The sequence below is a fragment of the Haliotis asinina genome, chromosome 7 (assembly GCF_037392515.1).
Source record: "Haliotis asinina isolate JCU_RB_2024 chromosome 7, JCU_Hal_asi_v2, whole genome shotgun sequence".
NCBI classification, from domain to species: Eukaryota; Metazoa; Mollusca; class Gastropoda; order Lepetellida; family Haliotidae; genus Haliotis; species Haliotis asinina.
Window position 1 is genome coordinate 62,125,100 of NC_090286.1, and position 22,548 is coordinate 62,147,647.

General features: G+C 39.5%; 1 protein-coding gene across 1 annotated transcript in view; it reads left to right on the top strand.

Annotated features, from left to right (window-relative positions):
* LOC137291716 (neuronal calcium sensor 2-like) overlaps nt 1-22,548 on the top strand; it is a 127,123-nt gene that overhangs the window by 20,620 nt on the left and 83,955 nt on the right. The gene's annotated exons all lie outside the window — the stretch shown is intronic.

The following is a 22,548-nucleotide window of genomic DNA, read 5'->3' on the forward strand; positions in this document are numbered from 1 at the left end:
TAAGTTGAGGGAAAGAATATGCATGTTTCAGCATAGAGTATAGAATGTCTTGCACCACAGGGCTCATAATGCTATCAAAGGTGGAACATTTCATGGATCACTGTGCGGACTGGAGATAGCAGAATTGATAAGATTGGATCATATATATTGCAAAAACATTCAATTGGGAAACAGATGAAATATTCAAATGACAATAAAACATTTGGGTTCCTGCACACATAGAGGCATCCATGCTTTTGTAATTACATACATGTAAACACGTAAGAACTATAAAAATGGTGATTTGTAAGTAAATGGGTGCATCTGACAGAATGTCCTCCATGCTATGGAGAGACAGTAGATTGTCCCTGATACCAGCATATTGTGGAGATGACAGAAGGACCTTCTCATCATTCTGGACTTCAAGGTCTTATAGGTGGTGTATGATATGAACATATTCAGATATGTATGTGAGTCCTATGATTTAAAGAACATATATGACTTGTAGACTGATCGTGTATTATTTTTCTTGTCTGGTCTGCCTTTTATTCTGTTGGAGGATGAAGTGAAATAGATGAGGTCCCAGAGCCTTATAGTAGTACTACACCACAGCGAGGACATGGTGTCAAAATACTGGATCAAGTGGTCAGGATACAGGATGCCATGGACAAGGTGAAAGATAAGGTGTTCTAAATTAAGGAACTGGTGGTGTCAACATAAAGCATTGTGTCATGGTCAGAAAATAGGATAACATGGCCAGAATAGGTGGTAACCTGTTTGGAATAGAGGTTAACATAGTCGGAATTGAGGGTATATGGTTGGAATAGAGAGTGTCCAGGTCAGAATAGAGATTATGTTTGGAATAGAGGGTGTCCAGGTCAGAATAGAGGGTACATGTTTGCAATAGGATGTGTCATGGTCAGAATGGAGGATATATGGTTTGAATAAAGGGTATTGTGGTCTGAATAGAGAGTAAACTGGTCAAAATAGAGAGTAACCAGGAGCCCGGTTCACAAAGCCCTCTTACTGGTACAACTTCATGAAGCAGGTTGTAGACCACCTCTTACTTTTTTGTCCCATTTTGCAAAGACTTCATACATTTACACTGTGCTGTAAATAGTCCAAAATTTAGAACCCTGATTGACCTGTCGTAAATACTTTTGGAGCTCGTGAACAATACAAAGATGGTCTCAACGATTATAGTACTGCAAGTGATTGAAATGTTTCTGACAAACGTGCAGGTGGCAAATCAATATACATGATTGTTTTGTCCATAAAATGACACAAACATATTCAATGAACAAGAAAATTCCCATTTCATAAAATGTATCAATAATTTTCATTAATATCATCAGTTTTTGTTCTTAGGTTGAAATTAACTGCTGTTTATGAAGCTGTTCATATGAAACTGCAATATTAGTCCCAGTGTATTGAATATTGTACAGCACAGGAACTGCAGTACATGTTGCAGTTATGGCTATGTGCGATCTTCTAGCACTTGCACACAGGTTTAGAATATGCACTAAATGTGTCAATATCATTTGTACATATTATTCACACAATAAAAAACTTTCAGAGAATAGAATTTGTACTTTACTAAAAAAGTGTTATCCAAAATATGACATATATTATGTCATAAGTGTGGCCTTTATTTTTGACACAATAAAAAATTGCAATTGACAGCATTATTTGCTGTATGTTTTGAAATGTGAAATGATGCCAGTGAAGGGAGAATCTGTTGGGATGTTTTCGAAAATACACTTACACGAACACCGAAGTGCACTTTCCGCCATACTGGATAGTGTTTACAAACTCACATTTAGCAAAGACAGTATTGAGACGCCTATTACATGACATGACCCATGAAGGTCTGGGGTAGAATAGAGCTTCAGCAACCCATGCTGGCCATAAAACGTGACTATGCTTGTCGTATTATTTACAGACCGCTGCCATATAGCTGGAATATTGCTGAGTGCGGCGTAAAACTAAACTGACTCACTCACTATGACATCACATATATTTCAGATTCAGCTGCGACAAACACATCACTGAATTCCCCATACATTTTAGAATCAAATTAAAGATGTTTTTTGTCAAAAAAATGGTGCCTGACTCTGAGGGTGTGGGTTCAAATCCCAGATGGGAGACTACAAAAGTACTAGAATTTGTACTTTACTATGAAAGTGTAATCCCAAATGTGACATGTTACATTTGACCACTTTGTAAATGGCATTGTGTAATCACACATTTATGATGAAGCCTGTATTTTGAAAGGTTATTTTAAGCACTTTAACTTTTTCAAGAATCATGGAATTTCTCATAGAACTTCAAAACTCTGAAGCAGATTTGTATGAAATATTTTTTGCACTTCAAAGTGATGGCTGAAGAGGAAGGACAGATACGTCCTTGTTACACAAAAGGGTAACAGCAATGATTTTTCTCACAGTTATTGCTAGTTCGAATCTGTCATATCAATTTTTTATTTCATATTGTAATTTTTAATGAATATAGTGAGAGAATTCAGTATTATTCATTCATTGAATTTTTACAATAGGTTAACCTTTAGATCTACTTTCAATTAAAAACATCACATTTGCATTGCTATTCAAACTGTATTTCTATTTTTAAATACTTTGGAGAAACAAGATAAGCCTGTTTGGTATCGCTTTATGAGTTGCAGTGCAACTAAATGCCTCTTGTACACTGTGTGACTTGGATTTAGGACCTTGTTGTAGGACATAGATACTACATCTTTGTGAAACCGTTGTGATTGAAGAGGGTCGTAAACAAGGTTGGTATGAGCTACGACCTCCTAAATTTAAGATGCTTTTATGAAATGTGGGCCTGGTCAGAATAGAGGGTAACTGGGTTGGAATAGAGAGTAACTTGGTCGGAATAGAGGGTAACATGGTCATAGTAGACGGTAATGTGAGTCAGAATAGATGGTAACAAGATTGGAATAGAGGGTAACATTTTAGGAAAATAGGACAACATGGTCGTAATAGAGGGTAGCCTGGTCAGAAAAGATGGTAACATGGTTGTAATAGAGGGTAACGTGAGTCGGAATATATGGAAACATGATTGAAATAGAGGGTAACATTTTAGGAAGATAGGATAACATGGTCATAATAGGGTAACCTGGTCAATATAGAGGGTAACAAGGTTAGAATAGAGAGTAACAAGGTCAAAATAGAGGGTAACCTGGTTGGAATGGAAGGTAACAAGGTCAGACTAGAAGGTAATGTTGATAGTATAGGGGGTAACATGGTTGCAATAAAGTTCAGAATAGCACATTGGGTAGGTAGTCTGTCTAAAGGATTGCATGTCACAGATAAGATCAGAATGGCACATTGGGTAGGTAGTCATTGCATGTCACAGATAAGTTCAGAATAGCATGTTGGGTAGGTAGTCTGACTAAAGGATCAGGTGGTCATGCAGAAGTTTGGATGCAGTCAGAATGGATGAGTGGGTGCCATCATTGTCCAGGGGTGAAGATTATGTTTATGTCAACCACTGATTGCAGGCTCAGGTTGCTCATTTGCTCACTCATGAGGTAGTTCCAGCTCCTCTTTAAACCACCTCTATAGGGTAGCGGCTAGAGAGTCACCAAGAGAACCAAAGGTTGCAGGTTCGATCCCCAGCCACATCATTCCAAAAGACATTAAACTATGGTACTTGCTCATCTTGCCATTAATGGGTACAACATGGACTGGTTGGCTCAGCATTGTGTCTGAGTGAGGTTTCATGCTTAAATGCAACATGGTATCTCAGTGAACTAACACTATAAAACCAGCTCAAGCAAGGGCTAGTGCAAGCAGCCACACAAGCACACAAATCATATGAGTGAAATATTCTTAAATGTGACATGAAACTCCATTTCACCTCACCTCACCATCTCTTGAACATGTTTCTCACAAAACCAAGAAACAAATTTTGTATAAGAATTTCCACCCTTTAGATATAGTACCATCTCTTGCTATCTAATTTTCCCCCTGAGAGCCTCTCTAGGATCAAGGTCGATGGCGTGAAACATGGCAGGCTGCATCAAGGTGCTTGAATAGCCACATGCTGACACCGAGTCTAGCTGGTGTGTAGTGTATCCTCCACTGGAATCCATGTCCAGCTTCCCTGTGGCCAGCAAGGAGATTCACTGAGGGCATATGTCATGTGTTGTTGTCCAATTAGAACAAGTGAACATGTCATAGATTGGCCACAGTCCATGTAGAATTGCCTGAGAGAAGATATTAGGTGTCTCTTGGGCAAGACATTGGTGTCAGACTACTTCTGTGTGTCAGCACGACTTCTTTCTGTCTTTCATAAACATCCACAGCCAAATCCCATGGGCAGTGAGCAGCTTGCATGGTAAGGACCCAATCCATCGTTTTTCAGAATAGCAGACGCAGAGTTCCTTTGGGTGTACAACAAGGTCACGGGTCAGTCTGTTGTTTCCAGAGTCAAAGATAAGGGTCTTTGTCACGAGATGGGAATATCTGCAATGTAGTGATTGTCTGAGACAATCATGTGATGTGTGCTATTGAATTCTAATAACCCTGTCACAATACTTTATAGGAGATGGTATAAAAAAAACTTCTCTTTTAGCATACTGGAAGGTTTGTACTGGAAGACATTACAGTTGTCATGAATGGCCATAAACCATTGAAATTACTTTGACTAGAAAAATATTTTAAAGGATAATGTTAAGATGATTTTTCATGACATTGTATAGGAATTCACTAAGCGTAATAAAAGATGAAAAATACTTTCTTTTGAAATTCCCACATATCATATATCATATATCATATATAACATGTCACATCAATCTGTATCACATAAACTACAAGCAAGTAGACCAACAACTTCTGGAAAAATTATCTCCACTTTCATAGTACAGAGCAATTTTGCATTGCTTGCTTAACCCTTTGAAGATAAGATATAAATTGCAAAAATGTTCCATGCAGAAACAGTGCCAGTATTCTATAAACTACATAAACACAATATATAATAGGTCAGAGTAGCAAAACATATATACCAATACAAATGTATATAATGAGCTCGGAGTATTTAGAGATCTCCTATATCATCACAATGCGTTTTTGTGGGGGTATTAAAATGGACTCCATCCATGCATTTGTGATTATGTATCCCATTTTAATCAGCCAAGTCTTTATATTTAGTTTACTTTCAAATTAAGATAGCAGTGGTTCTGTTACAGTGTGATTATCAAAGTTTGTAAATTCCTTTATATTGTGTCATGTTCATGGTTGTTATCATGACACTCTGGATGTTGATGTTCCAAAAATAATTTCTTGATATTGTGCAGTTGTGAAGATCAGCTCTCATAATGTCAGTTGGATTGTCTCATCCAAATTTGATATTTACATACTGCTGTCATATAGCTTGAATATTGCTGAGTGCAGCAATAAACAATGAATCTCCACTAGATCTGTAGACAGGATCCTCATGCACTCAGCAGTTTGAGTGAGCTGTGATGAGATAGGATAAGTTGTTGTAGAAGTACATAGACTAGAGGCTGGTAGCGAAACATATTGGAGGGACAGAAACATATTGGAGGACCACTGATCTATGGCTTCGACCTGGTAGTCTAATGCTGCCATCTTCGTCCTAGCTGCCATGAGATGATTTGCATGTGGAAACAACCAGAGAGACGTGAGACCAGGTTACTTTCTAGAAGGAAAGTGGACATAAAGTTTGACAAATACATGCATACATGCATACCATCAGAGAATGTGTATAATTCTTCAACCTAGGCAAATTAACAGAAAGATGGATGCCCATCAGATGCTGTTATTTGAAAATACATGTGTCCCTCATGGTTCTAGTCTGACTGAAATGAGTTATCCCAGCAGTGTAAGCAGCTTTTGAATTTCTGATGCCTGGATCGTATGATGACTGAAAATGATTCTGATCCCATTATTTATTTGAAGCAGTGAATTAAAAAAAAGTCCCATTTCGCCATTTCTATAATTACAAAATCCACTATGGTACATGTGTATTTATAGTTATGTCTTACAGATTAAAATGAATCTGCAGCAGAGAGGGTTCGGGGTGATCTTAGCATAATCAGGCTGGTAAGGCTCATCATCAGCTCCAGGCCCTTGACCCTCTAAATAAATGCAGCCCAGACAGTGAATGGGACTTCTCCCAAGAAACGCTGCCTAGTAGAACCCACCAAGAACTGTCCAGGGAATATGTACACTTCCCAACACTGCAGCCTTCTGCATTACCCAGATTGTCAGAAGAGGTGTGCTCCTGGTGGAGAACTCAAAGACTTTCCTGATCTGCACCAAGAGATCAAGGGATACCAAACCAGTGGCACAGAGAACAATCGGGAGCTTGACGACTGTATACTTGGGATGCAAGCAAGACATGTCAAAGGCGAGGTCTGCATACTTATCATGCTTTTTCTGAATCTTGCCAGTCATTATGATCTTGTCAATGTTACTGACATTGTTGTTAATGTCATTTATAAATCAATGAAGTTTCTATCATATCCTCAAGACAGAAATGACCCTTTATTAGCCAGTTAAATCATAAAAGCCAATAATTACTCCTCCATTGTTGTCATTCATGTTTGATGGTATAACCTTAGGATCAGTTCATGAATATAAAATTCGCATACTTAGTGGTGACACCACTGAGAGGGGTACACAAAGCATGTGATCCAGATTGCCAATACTGATGACTGTATTATTCACCTTACAAATTCACTGAAAATACAGACCAACCAAAATTGTTTTTGAGGTTCAAAAGTGCATGAAGCATAACTGGAGAACAATAATGCTGGTATTATAAGTAAAAAGATATAGACACATATAGGTGTCTTTCGCTTTCTTTTAATCTTAACACTTTGAGTCACTAAGAGTCACTTCAAAGTGGTATTATTACAAACTAGATGGATCTTTTCTGCCGCCAGTTTGTAAAATAAGTGAACTCTAAAGAGGATAGTGAAGTTTCTCCATTAATTCCAAGACGAAGCAGCAATGGTTGTGAACCAGTCATCAATTCTGGGATGTCATCCAGGTAGTCGCAGGAAAAAAAAACAATAACAAAAGCAACTGCCAGTCCCTAGGGGATTGCTTTAGGTCAGGGTCCTTTTAAGATTCAAAGGAAAAGTTAAAGTACTTACTCATCATGCTTAGAGACTGGGTTCAATGTCCCACATGGGTACAATGTGTGAAACCCATGCTGATTTCCCTGCCGTGATATTGCTGGGATATTTCTTAAAATACACAAATCATGCTCACTCTCTCACTCACTCACTCACTCACTCACTCACTCACTCAGCATTCAAAATATTATGTGAAACCATCTCCAAAATGAAACTTCAGCTCTCCATCTTGCAGAAAACCAGTCCTGGTGAATTGCTGCAGATCACTGAAACATGTTGTACATAATGACATTTATACTACAGTGCTATGGTAGTTATGAGCCATGTTGTCAATGAATGTAGTAGTGGCCCCTCTTCCTACATGATGACTTGGCAGTGGAGGCTGAGTCAGTAGGACTTACAAGCAGTATCACCATCACAGTTGCTTTAGGACATATTGGCTGGAAGTGATAGGTTGCTGGCTGGCTGTAGATGAAGTCTTGCCCCTAATTATCTGGTTTTCTTACATGAATTTTTCTTGATTCCCAAGACACTTGCATTTTGAACCACACAGTATTTTGTGTCAAAGTGGAATGGAAGGTTGGGGATGAACAGAAGTTGGAAACATAGTTGGAACTCTTTAACTAAATGACACATTAGTGTATGTTGTACTGCTTCATGTGATTTTGGAGCAGTGGGGTAGCCAACTGGTTAAGGCATTTCCTTGTCATGCCAAAGACCTGGGTTTGTGTGAAGGCCATTTCTTGTGTCCCCGCCTTGATATTGCTTTAATATTGCTACAAGTGGCGTAAAAACTCAACTCATTCACTCACTCACTCACTCATGTCTCTTGCAGAACATGAGTATATTAGTGCATCTTTCATGGAGTTCAGCATTATGAAATATGTGTGAGCCTTTGACAGTTCGAAACAGTTCGAGTTGTACCATCCTGCCGGTGTAAGATTAAGAACATAGCCAGATTGACAAGCTACCCAGCAGGTACCTGTTCAACATTGACTTAATACCTGGACTCACTTTTCAACATCAGGGGTCTTTTTTTCAACATTGAATAATCACTCAGCAGCTAATGACAATCAACCTGGGTCATGTATTGAAAAGATACCCTGGTTGAATAATAACTCTCACTGCTTCTACACTCTAAACATACTTTAAATATTGAAAAGTCAAGTAAACATATATACATGGCATTATTCAATGAGGGTATCTTTTCAATATGTAACTGGGGTTAATTTTCAAAAATGATTATTCATTGTTGAAATGGACCCCTGGCAATGAAAAGTAAGTCCAGGTAATGATTCAGTGTTGAAAAAGTATCTGCCAGGTACCTTTTCAACACGCGTATGTTTTCAATCTTACACCGGCCAGCTACTGTTTGTTGCAGGTTTTACAAGGTATATATTTAATGGGCTAAACAGTCAGCTCTGACAGGTCCTCACTTCTCCACATCAAGTGGCCCACACTCAGCGCTAAATGCTTCTGTTTTTTACTGCCTTATCTCTGCTTCCCAGTGTTGGCATGATGGAATCCTCTGAGGGGATGGAGAAGATAGTGTAATTGTTAGCAGTTGTTAAACAAGCAGTATATAGACACAGGTGTCATCCCATCACGCAGCACACTAAACCTTCAGACTTCTTCATGTGACCTCCATTACCTAGCCACTTCAAACATGGCTTGAAGTCAAACTATTTCAGACAGCTTACCAGCAGTAAGCCATTTTCCTCTGCTTGAATGATCAACACACTGCCAGATTGGCAAAATAAGACTTGAACTATCTTTAGATCAAATTGGTTTAATCTAATTCAACTGTTTTAGCAGATATTTGATACTGTGGTGGAAGATGTTTGTGTGAAATGAGTGTAGTGCACTCTGAAGGGTATCTTCTGCATGGTCCAAGAAACTTTGGAACATGTCCAAATTCAGGACAAAGTCATTGTTTTCTCTCACATGGCACAACAATGGTTCCATTTCCATACGTTCTTGTATCCTAGGTGGGGTAGCCTAGGTATTGAAGTGTTCGCTCATCACACCAAAAGCCTAGGTTCATTTCCCCACATGGGTACAATGTGAAAAAGAAGCCCATTTCTGGTGTTTCCTGGCATGATATTGCTGGAATATTCCTAAAAGCAGCAATACTCACTCACTCTCGTATCCCCAGTATGAATGTGGTTGCAGTTCCACAGTAACCAGCCCTGGCCTGCAGCTTCTGTCTGGACAGTATGAGGATGGATGGCCAGTTCCCGACTGCATCAGACAGAGAGATGTTGTACTGATGGCACAGAGCATTATTAGGAAACAAAACAGACTGGTCATGTTGGTGTACTGTCTCTGTGCGAGAACTGTGATAAGTGGCTGCATGGTATGATGGGACAAAACGAGCAGCATTAGTTAAGAGAAGTACAAGTTTACACACAAGGACACAAGAACACATATGCACATGCACATACAGACACACATGTAAACATAGGTATATACAGACATACAAACATGGACACACACATGCACATACAGACACACATGTAAACATAGGTATATACAGACATACAAACATGGACACACACATGCACATACAGACACACATGTAAACATAGGTATATACAGACATACAAACATGGACACACACATGCACATACAGACACACATGTAAACATAGGTATATACAGACATACAAACATGGACACACACATGCACATACAGACACACATGTAAACATAGGTATATACAGACATACAAACATGGACACACACATGCACATACAGACACACATGTAAACATAGGTATATACAGACATACAAACATGGACACACACATGCACATACAGACACACATGTAAACATAGGTATATACAGACATACAAACATGGACACACACATGCACATACAGACACACATGCTCACACAGAAACACACTTGTGCTCGCAGATACACATGCCCACACAGGTACACTTGCAAACATACACAGACATATAGACACACACACAGAGTAATCTTGAATATTAAAGCCCATTTACAATATGTATACCGCAAACATCATGATTAACTCCTTCAACTTGATATCTATGAAATAAGAAAGATAAGCTTTCTCTTAGATCCTTTGAATGATATGTTTCAAACTGTGACAGTTTGTTTACATATTGCCTATTGTATCAACAAGATAATAATGATCAAATGATACGGTAAACTTTGTGTTATGACATGGACTTCCATGCTGGACCAGGAAGAGGTTGTTGGAAATACAAGTTATAGCACTACGATGAAGGCCTAGTTATCAGGGCAGGTTTTAGCACCACGATGAAGGCCTAGTTATCAGGGCAGGTTTTAGCACCACGATGAAGGCCTAGTTATCAGGGCAGGTTTTAGCACCACGATGAAGGCCTAGTTATCAGGGCAGGTTTTAGCACCACGATGAAGGCCTAGTTATCAGAGCAGGTTTCAGCACCATGATGAAGGCGTTGTTATAAGGCAGGTTTCAGCACCATGATGAAGGCCCCATTATAAGGCAGGTTTCAGCACCACGATGAAGGCCTTGTTACAGGGCAGGTTTCAGCACCATGATGAAGGCCCCATTATAAGGCAGGTTTCAGCACCATGATGAAGGCATTGTTATAAGGCAGGTTTCAGCACCATGATGAAGGCCTTGTTACAGGGCAGGTTTCAGCACCATGATGAAGGCCTTGTTACAGGGCAGGTTTCAGCACCACGATGAAGGCCTTGTTACAGGGCAGGTTTCAGCACCATGATGAAGGCCTTGTTACAGGGCAGGTTTCAGCACCATGATGAAGACCTTGTTATAAGGCAGGTTTCAGCACCACGATGAAGGCCTTGTTACAGGGCAGGTTTAATCATGGTTTTAGTAATTTAGGTTTTAGTAGTCATGCAGGTGAACCTTTCCATATCAGGGCTTAAGTTTCAGCACCAGAGTGTGTTTAATGATTGCTTGAGCTAATAACTAGGAAACAGTAATGCTTACTAATTCACTACTTCATTTGTTGTGTTGCTCTGAGTTTGGGCCACAATAGGTAGCATACCACTAGGACTTGGGCCACAATAGGTAGAATACCACTAGGACTTGGGCCACAATAGGTAGAATACCACTAGGACTTGGGCCACAATAGGTAGCAGACCACTAGGACTTGGGCCACAATAGGTAGAATACCACTAGGACTTAGGAACAGAGAATGGGAGGATAGAAACATTTATGTGTTTTTGTTTGCAGTGTAAGACATCTTAGTTGTTTTTTTATCTACTTACATGTGATTTCTTAGTTTTACAGAAAGTAAAATTCACAAAAATGTTAAACATTAGCAAAGTGGAACATGTTTTGTGCACAGACAAATTTTGCTGGTTGAAACTCATAGGTAGTCACCCTCTGTGTACACTGAAGCTTTTACAAGACACTGAACATCTGGTGATTTTCATTGATTCTTCAATATCTGTTTCAGTTGTCTTTTATGCCCACTAGAATCTGAGCAGATAACTGAGATTGTTCTTTTGAGTTTCTAATATTTACACAAACTGGACCTATGTTTTTGCTGATGGACTGACATATTTGTTGTCATTTTTGTTGTACAAAGTACTGAAAAATGAATAGGTTGATATAAAAAACTGCTCTCTGTTGTGTTGAAAGTTAACATATTTCTTGAGAGGTCCCCTTTTGTGGTAAGCAACAATATCAGTGTACTTGCTCACAGAACATGTAATTCAAAGGTTACAATTCATTTTCAGTTTCAACAAGATCAGTTTGCAGGCCATCAGCATGTGTATTGGTGGGTGTGGCATTAGATAGTCAGTTACTCTTCATGCATTCTGTATAAGTGGCAGGTGCTTCAGGTAAACCACAACATGCATACCCTGTCTTCAAGGGAATGCTTGTCATTGGCACTGACTGAGTCACGTCATTTGTATCACTATCTGTTTTGGGTAGACAGTCAAGTCATATTGTTCTCTAGGAGTGAGTGAGTGAGTTTAGTTTTACGCCGCACTCAGCAATATTACAGCTATATGGCAGCGGTCTGTAAATAATCGAGTCTGGACCAGACAATCCAGTGATCAACAACATGAGCATCGATCTGCGCAATTGGGAACCGATGACATGCGTCAACCAAGTCAGCCAGCCTGACCACCCGATCCCGTTAGTCGCCTCTTACGACAAGCTGAGTCGCCTTTTATGGCAAGCATGGGTTGCTGAAGGCCTATTCTACCCCGGGACCTTCACGGGTCTGTTCTCTAGGAGTTAATATGAGCTATGCTCCTAGACACACGGACAGTGGTGTCATTCCTATATATTCCAATCAGTGAATAAGTAAACAGTTATCTGATTATGAGCCATGATCCAACAGTTGTTAGGGAATTATTGTTTTATTCATTCCTGTAATTTTTAGTCTTTCTTAGGGGGAGTATTTTTAATTATGTATATGGTTTCTTACAGTACCTGTGTGTACACACAGTCCATTAAATGTGGTAGACAGATATGATATCTGGCATTTAGTTGCATAATTAACTGAAATAAGTTTGGTTAGACCAAGACAACTTTTTGGGTGTGCATCTTTTAAATGTTGATGAGGTGGGTTAGATCCCTTGAGTTAGCTGGAGTAAATTAGGATAAGCTTGCTATGAGACAACTGGGATATATGGTAAGTAATTTTCTCGTTACTTTCTAACCGCTTTACGTTTATATGACATCCCATAGGACTTGTGTTACTCAGCCATGTGTGCAAGTAATACATATGTGTGCCAAATGGTTCTGTAAATTGTCAGCGGTAGAGATGACCTACAGAGATATGTTGTTTCACAGAATGTAATGATGATTATTTGGATCTGTGTTAGTGCCAAGGCAGATCACCTGTTGTATTATATAAGGCTCTGATAGTCATTACCTCTATTTTGAGTGCCACAGACGCAGTATTTTTTGAAGGGTTGTTTACAATATGATGGATGCTTCAGAATTTTTTTTTCTAAATTTTGTAACATAACATTTATATTGATTACCAAGAATGTGACATACAGTGTATTCCTAAATACATCAACCAGTGCAGACCTGTCTACACCGTATCTTTACAGGAGCAGTGTAATACAATTACATCACTGTTTTACAATGAACAACAATGCCACAGAGCATAATTAACTCCTCATATTCATTACCCAGTAATTATTTCACTTCCTAATGCCATGTCGAGGTGTTTAACTTACTTAAACTGATTAACCATTGCCGTACATACAGGCTGATCAAACCTTAGATTATTCTTCCAATACCCACACTCATCTTCCAGTTTAACAGTACTGTTCATGTTGAAGACTGAATTTCAAACAGAGTTCATTAGTATTGATTTAAATGTACTCTGGAAAACTTTTTGCCAGAATATATAAATTTGTGCTGAGTACTTCCCAAAGTGTGGAAGGATGTCCAGGTGAGTGAGGTGTAGTGTGAGTTGTTGGTTAGTATACAATGAAATATGTCTATTGATTCTCCTTATGGGAAAATTATTAAAATTATATTGATAATTTTTGTGATAAGCTCAAACACAAAGGTTTCAAACGCATAGAACTTGCTTTCTAAGTTCTTTGCCCTCTAATTCCTGTCAGTCGAAGCATGAAATTATGCAAGATTACATCCAGTTGGATTCTGTTGTCGCTTATAATGACATTGAAATGTTAACATGTTTTCTAAACATGAAGGGTTTAAGTCAATACTTGACAATGCTGGCTGAGTATTATATGCCCCATGTAGATTCCTGAGAGGTGAGAATCACTCTTATAACGCCCATGTGATGTTTGTACTCCTGGCAGCTCATGCTTCCCTGTGGGTGCTTAAGGTGGGGATTACTGGATGGGAACCCTTGTTTCTAGACTCCTGTGATCGTACATTACTAGTTAGTCCATGCATTTATTCAAGAGTTAATTAATTAAGTATTCATTAATTGAGTTTTCATCTCAAAGTTATCACTCTCTGAATTTGTAAGGAAGAGCTATTAAAGACAAGAGTTTACAAATCTTGGTCTCTAACCATACATTGAATCCTGCAACATATAGTTTTTCTTTCTAGTGCAGTGTGCTTAGTAATGTAATATGAACTCAGAATTATTTGCACATTCGTTTGACAATTACTTTACTTTATGATTCAAATAAGTTTGATGTGATACAAATGCTTTGTTATTGATGAAGGAGACATGTTACCACATGATGTGGTATGATGTTACTGCCAGATTCCAGTGACATCATCTTTAGGATTGTAGTGTCATTCTGTAATGCAGATGTACAAGATTACATCATCTTTATCTAACTCGTTCTTACAAAATGTAAAATGTCTGTTTAGAACACCAAATAATGTTTTGCAAAAACACCATGTGCAGCAGTGTTCTCAGTGTGAGTTCAGTGTCACTGAGGCTACAGTATTGCTCCTCAGTCGTGTAATGCCACAGTATTGCTCCTCAGTCGTGTAATGCCACAGTATTGCTCCTCAGTCGTGTAATGCCACTGTATTGCTCCTCAGTCGTGTAATGCCACTCTATTGCTCCTCAGTCGTGTAATGCCACTGTATTGTTACTCAGTCGTGTAAGGCCGCAGTATTTTTTTTGTTACTCAGTTGGTTTAAACATATTTATATCTGCTACATTGTACAGAACTGGATCGGCAACCAAGCAATCCACGCCGCTTATACTAATGCCTTTCTAGAAACTTAGTTGTGTAAGGCCATGGTATTGTGGTCTGTCCTTGTAGGTCATAGCACTGTTTTGTGAATTCATTGTATGTCAAAGTAAATTGCCAATACTGTTTAATATCCAGGAGATATATTTGTTATTGACATACTGATAGCTATGATGTCAAAGGAGAGTGGATTTGCAGACACCTACAAGAAAACCCAATCAAACATTTACCAGCTATTGTGTTTTATGTTATATTGCGTAACTGCAAATTGAAATCTGAAATAATGTCATCATATGAAAGTATTGATGGCTTCCAGTCTGCGTGAGAAGAAGGAACATGTAGACCTGTAGACATGCACAGGTCTCTTGGAAGGAAAGAATTTCTATATATCCATAGGCTTATCATTCAGAACAGCCTTGGAGCAAGGGACCTAGCTCTGCAACATTAAGAAACTGGATGTGCACTAGCATTGTAGTCCTAATACTATCAGGATACCAACAGCTCAAACACCAGTATCTCCTAATCCTGACGGTGTAGCACCAGAGCTTGTATACCAGTTATGCCACATCCTGATGGTGCTATAAAGCAGAAGGAATAACAGCCTATAATACCAGTACTTCCAAGTCCTGATGGTGTTATGAGCTGATAGGACCACAGCTTGTATACCGCCTATAACACATCCTGATGGTGCCCTAATGATCCCAGTACTGGCACAAACTTACTGATCACACAGTGTGGGCTTCCACAAAGCAGCTTTTGTTGTAACTATGAGTTATCAAGATTCTCTGATAATGCAAACTAGATAAAATCAATGAACATTTATTGAACAGTCTAAACCCATAAAGTTTCAACACAGACATGTGAGAATTAACAATCTTGTCAATTTGTCACCATCAGGAAAGTAATCTGTGTAACTCGTGTCATCACAGGTGATAAAAAAATGTTAGTTACCATTGACTGATGGGGTGGTACATAATTTTTTTGGACAGTTTTCATCATTAAGAAAATAGGTGTGTCCATTGACATATAGACTGTACAGGTACAACAATAACCAGACAGATACAGACACATGTGAGGGCAAAAGACAGGTAGACGGACACAGACTTAGGTGAGGGCAGAGAAGGACAGGTAGACGGGCACAGACACAGGGACAGGTAGACAGACACACATTGTCACATTATGTCACAGAGGACAGTGGCAGATTGGTGTGCAGACAGACACAGACTCAGGTGAGGGCAGAGAAGGATAGGTACACAGACACAGATCGTCACTTATGTCATATAAGACAGTGACAGATTGACATGTAAACAGACACAGACACAGGTGAGGGAAGACAAGGATAGGTACACAGACACAGATCGTCACTTATGTCATATAAGACAGTGACAGATTGACATGTAAACAGACACAGACACAGGTGAGGGCAGACAAGGATAGGTACACAGACACAGATCGTCACTTATGTCATATAAGACAGTGACAGATTGACATGTAAACAGACACGGACACAGGTGAGGGCAGACAAGGATAGGTACACAGACACAGATCATCACATTATATCACAGAGGACAGTGACAGATTGACGTCTATACAGACACAGGTCAGCCAGAGAAGGACATATAGATAGACACAGATAATCAGATGATGTCACAGGTGAGGGCAGAGAAAGATAGGTAGACAGACATAGATAATCAGATGATGTCACAGGTGAGGGCAGAGAAAGATAGGTAGACAGACATAGATAATCAGATGATGTCACAGGTGAGGGCAGAGAAAGATAGGTAGATAGACACAGATAATCAGATGATGTCACAGGTGAGGGCAGAGAAAGATAGGTAGACAGACATAGATAATCAGATGATGTCACAGGTGAGGGCAGAGAAAGATAGGTAGACAGACATAGATAATCAGATGATGTCACAGGTGAGGGCAGAGAAAGATAGGTAGACAGACATAGATAATCAGATGATGTCACAGGTGAGGGCAGAGAAAGATAGGTAGACAGACACAGATAATCAGATGATGTCACAGGTGAGGGCAGAGAAAGATAGGTAGACAGACATAGATTATTAGATGATGGCACAGAGGACAGTGGCAGACACAGACACAGGTGAGCCAGAGAAGGACATATAGATAGACACAGATAATCAGATGATGTCACAGGTGAGGGCAGAGAAAGATAGGTAGACAGACATAGATAATCAGATGATGTCACAGGTGAGGGCAGAGAAAGATAGGTAGATAGACACAGATAATCAGATGATGTCACAGGTGAGGGCAGAGAAAGATAGGTAGACAGACATAGATTATTCGATGATGGCACAGAGGACAGTGGCAGACACAGACACAGGTGAGCCAGAGAAGGACATATAGATAGACACAGATAATCAGATGATGTCACAGGTGAGGGCAGAGAAAGATAGGTAGACAGACATAGATAATCAGATGATGTCACAGGTGAGGGCAGAGAAAGATAGGTAGACAGACATAGATAATCAGATGATGTCACAGGTGAGGGCAGAGAAAGATAGGTAGATAGACACAGATAATCAGATGATGTCACAGGTGAGGGCAGAGAAAGATAGGTAGACAGACATAGATAATCAGATGATGTCACAGGTGAGGGCAGAGAAAGATAGGTAGACAGACATAGATATTCAGATGATGTCACAGGTGAGGGCAGAGAAAAATAGGTAGACAGACACAGATAATCAGATGATGTCACAGGTGAGGGCAGAGAAAGATAGGTAGACAGACATAGATAATCAGATGATGTCACAGGTGAGGGCAGAGAAAGATAGGTAGACAGACATAGATAATCAGATGATGTCACAGGTGAGGGCAGAGAAAGATAGGTAGATAGACACAGATAATCAGATGATGTCACAGGTGAGGGCAGAGAAAGATAGGTAGACAGACATAGATAATCAGATGATGTCACAGGTGAGGGCAGAGAAAGATAGGTAGACAGACATAGATAATCAGATGATGTCACAGGTGAGGGCAGAGAAAGATAGGTAGATAGACACAGATAATCAGATGATGTCACAGGTGAGGGCAGAGAAAGATAGGTAGACAGACATAGATAATCAGATGATGTCACAGGTGAGGGCAGAGAAAGATAGGTAGACAGACATAGATAATCAGATGATGTCACAGGTGAGGGCAGAGAAAGATAGGTAGACAGACATAGATAATCAGATGATGTCACAGGTGAGGGCAGAGAAAGATAGGTAGACAGACACAGATAATCAGATGATGTCACAAGTGAGGGCAGAGAAAGATAGGTAGACAGACATAGATTGTTAGATGATGGCACAGAGGACAGTGGCAGACACAGACACAGGTGAGCCAGAGAAGGACATATAGATAGACACAGATAATCAGATGATGTCACAGGTGAGGGCAGAGAAAGATAGGTAGACAGACATAGATAATCAGATGATGTCACAGGTGAGGGCAGAGAAAGATAGGTAGATAGACACAGATAATCAGATGATGTCACAGGTGAGGGCAGAGAAAGATAGGTAGACAGACATAGATAATCAGATGATGTCACAGGTGAGGGCAGAGAAAGATAGGTAGACAGACACAGATAATCAGATGATGTCACAGGTGAGGGCAGAGAAAGATAGGTAGACAGACATAGATAATCAGATGATGTCACAGGTGAGGGCAGAGAAAGATAGGTAGACAGACACAGATAATCAGATGATGTCACAGGTGAGGGCAGAGAAAGATAGGTAGACAGACATAGATTATTAGATGATGGCACAGAGGACAGTGGCAGACACAGACACAGGTGAGCCAGAGAAGGACATATAGATAGACACAGATAATCAGATGATGTCACAGGTGAGGGCAGAGAAAGATAGGTAGACAGACATAGATAATCAGATGATGTCACAGGTGAGGGCAGAGAAAGATAGGTAGACAGACATAGATAATCAGATGATGTCACAGGTGAGGGCAGAGAAAGATAGGTAGACAGACATAGATAATCAGATGGTGTCACAGGTGAGGGCAGAGAAAGATAGGTAGATAGACACAGATAATCAGATGATGTCACAGGTGAGGGCAGAGAAAGATAGGTAGACAGACATAGATAATCAGATGATGTCACAGGTGAGGGCAGAGAAAAATAGGTAGATAGACACAGATAATCAGATGATGTCACAGGTGAGGGCAGAGAAAAATAGGTAGACAGACATAGATAATCAGATGATGTCACAGGTGAGGGCAGAGAAAGATAGGTAGACAGACATAGATAATCAGATGATGTCACAGGTGAGGGCAGAGAAAGATAGGTAGATAGACACAGATAATCAGATGATGTCACAGGTGAGGGCAGAGAAAGATAGGTAGACAGACATAGATAATCAGATGATGTCACAGGTGAGGGCAGAGAAAGATAGGTAGACAGACATAGATAATCAGATGATGTCACAGGTGAGGGCAGAGAAAGATAGGTAGATAGACACAGATAATCAGATGATGTCACAGGTGAGGGCAGAGAAAGATAAGTAGACAGACATAGATAATCAGATGATGTCACAGGTGAGGGCAGAGAAAGATAGGTAGACAGACATAGATAATCAGATGATGTCACAGGTGAGGGCAGAGAAAGATAGGTAGACAGACATAGATAATCAGATGATGTCACAGGTGAGGGCAGAGAAAGACAGGGAGACAGACACAGATAATCAGATGATGTCACAGGTGAGGGCAGAGAAAGATAGGTAGACAGACATAGATTATTAGATGATGGCACAGAGGACAGTGGCAGACACAGACACAGGTGAGCCAGAGAAGGACATATAGATAGACACAGATAATCAGATGATGTCACAGGTGAGGGCAGAGAAAGATAGGTAGACAGACATAGATAATCAGATGATGTCACAGGTGAGGGCAGAGAAAGATAGGTAGACAGACATAGATTATTAAATGAGGTCACAGAGGACAGTGGCAGACACAGACACAGACGAGGGCAGAGAACTGCATAACAGAATAGCATGTGTGGATAGACACTGTCATATAGACACACAAATATAGACACACAAATACAGGAACACACAGGAGATACAACTCCCTATGTGTGAAATGGTTCAGACAGTAGGAATCCAGGTGCTCCTAAACATCTAACTTAATAAGGTTTATTGTACAAACGTGTCATATATATATATGTACATGGAGGGTTGAAGATATATTGTTATTAATATATTCATTGCCAGCACGCCTGGACATTCTGCACATATTAGAGCAGCAGCCTTGTGGATGGTGTTGTTAAGGTTTGGAAATTAGCATACTATACGTGGCCCATAGCTAGTCATTGCGGTTCTGTTCATTTGTTCAGTTGTCCCAGTGCAGGGTCTTTGTGTAGTTTGTCAGTTACATTATTCGAACATGTACAATGGGCTATCCATGTACTCATTGTCAAGAACAGAAAGAATATATGTATTTGCTGGGTTTTTTTGTTTCATAATTCTAATATTGTTTGTCAGACATTTTTGTCATCAAGCCCACATTAACAGTAGGTATTATAATGAATAATGGATGACTATTGCTGATGACAAAATCCTCTCCACATTTTATCTACTCCAAGTCAGTACTTATATAATAGAAGGGTGAAGGACTTACATCTTCAGTCCATGGGGCCATCTTGTTTTTGTGTGGAACCCCATCTGAGTTGGGTTTGGCAGTACAGTATACCAGATCTATCACAGCATGTTATGTAATGTGTGGGAAGAAGGTTTGAAGTGATGCCGCATGTAGATAAATTTGGTAACTCCTTGTATATTGTAATGACAACTCAGATAGAGCTAACCAGGATTTCAACATACAGTCAAAGGTTCAGGTGTGCCCAAATACTTCAACTCACAAGCTGTTATCCCATCTGTTTATAGCACCTTAGAAGACTGTATGGACATAAGTGCAGTATTTATTGAGATAGTTGAGATTGCTGCCATTTTGAAACATAATATTATCTTGATTTCCAGTGCAGTGTCAGCCACCCATTTGTCACATGCCGTAGGTATACTTTTTACTTTAAACTGGACCATTCATGTCCCTGGTAACAACATATTGTTTGCATTGTTTGTAAACAAACACTAGACGACACAATGTGGTATTGCAACGTTCCCACTAGAGTCAATACTCTTCAGAAATTCATGCCATCACTAAAGAAGAATTGTAATCTTTCTACAGTATACAAAATTCATTCTGCCTGTACTACTGGAGTTACACTATTGTGAAGCATCACTTCAGTGCAGTTCAAATTATGGCTGTCACTGACCTCAAGAGTGTGTCATCTCTCTCAGCTTATCAGTGAGTTGGTCATTCTGGTCACTTCCTTCTTGTTTGATATTAAACTCGGACATGATAAATCTCCATATCAAACTTGCGAACACATGGTAACTTATACTGTTTAATGGCAAATGTATCAATGTAGCCGGGAGATGAGACCAAACTGATGGAGATTTTAAATGTTTCCCTCTTTTCTGCTGCCAATAATTGAGGTATGGAGCTGAGAAGACCAGAAACATGTTTGGGGGAATCAGAGATTCCAACCTAGCATCACATTGTTTTGGCTGTGTGGAATGTTGGACAGGCCGAAACATTGGTGTCTCACTTGGCCACACATAGTGCATAGATCACTGTATTGAGCTAGATCATCCTGGAATCCATTTGAGTTCCATCTGTGTCTTACACCTATCATGCTCTGACAGTGTTTTTTGTCCTGTCTTACTCGAAATGTTTTTTGAATATTGTCCAGTTTTTTTTCTTCCTTTGCCATCTATTTCTACTATTTCTGTACTATTTTTGGCATGTGTCTGCTTATATAAAAAACTCTGATGGTTCGCTTTTTTAAACCAAAGTATGAGAACTAAAGTTTGGATGAATATTAGATTGAATTTGTCAGGTGAAAGTGATAGATTGCCAGGGTTGTCGGTGATTGGCTGTCGGATGAACATTTGGATAATGGGAAGTGATGGACCTGCAGCCAGCAACCTGTTACATGGTGTGTTAGACTCAGGCAGCATGCTACACATTCATGAAATACAATTCATCAAAGCAAATTATACCTTAATGACAGTTTGATCCAATCTGTTTAAATGTGTACAACCATAGTAATCCTGAAGTCTGATAATTTATTTAACATTTAGAAACGTATTTACAGGGAAATGTTTCAAGTAGAGAGTTGTCCCTTGAATCCCAAGGGACCAGAAACAGTTGTTGGACGATATGATCAGATGCTAAGTGTGATTACAGGTATGTTAGTAATGGACTAATGTATTATGTTGGCTGTGTTATATTTAATAACAAAATTTTTTTTACCTGATATTAAAAAAACTAATCTCTTTCCCACTGACTATATATGTTTTGTCAATATGATAATCTAATTATATTCAGTTAGCTTTCCCGATATTTGCATATATATGTATTGCACTGAAGATAGCTGTCATTGAGTTCAGATGACATAAGATAATGAATTGTCACTATGGCTACGTATTTACGTTTCAGCATAAAACAACAGAGACAGTTTGTAGTCAGTTGCACTGGAATGCAAATCCATTTTCAGTCTTGCAACATTTGTGTCAGTAGTGAGCATGTTATTGTGTATAACTGATGTGTGTGTAACTGTGACAATCATACAGTTGTAACACCTGGTCATGGATCAGGTAGTGGAACGTTAGGTGGGTCGTTAATCAAGGTGGCTTCATGCTGCCAGTTTGATGTGTGCCTTCATGGTTGTAGTGTTTGTACATGGTGGGATTCCATAGACTGATGTAGCTTTCT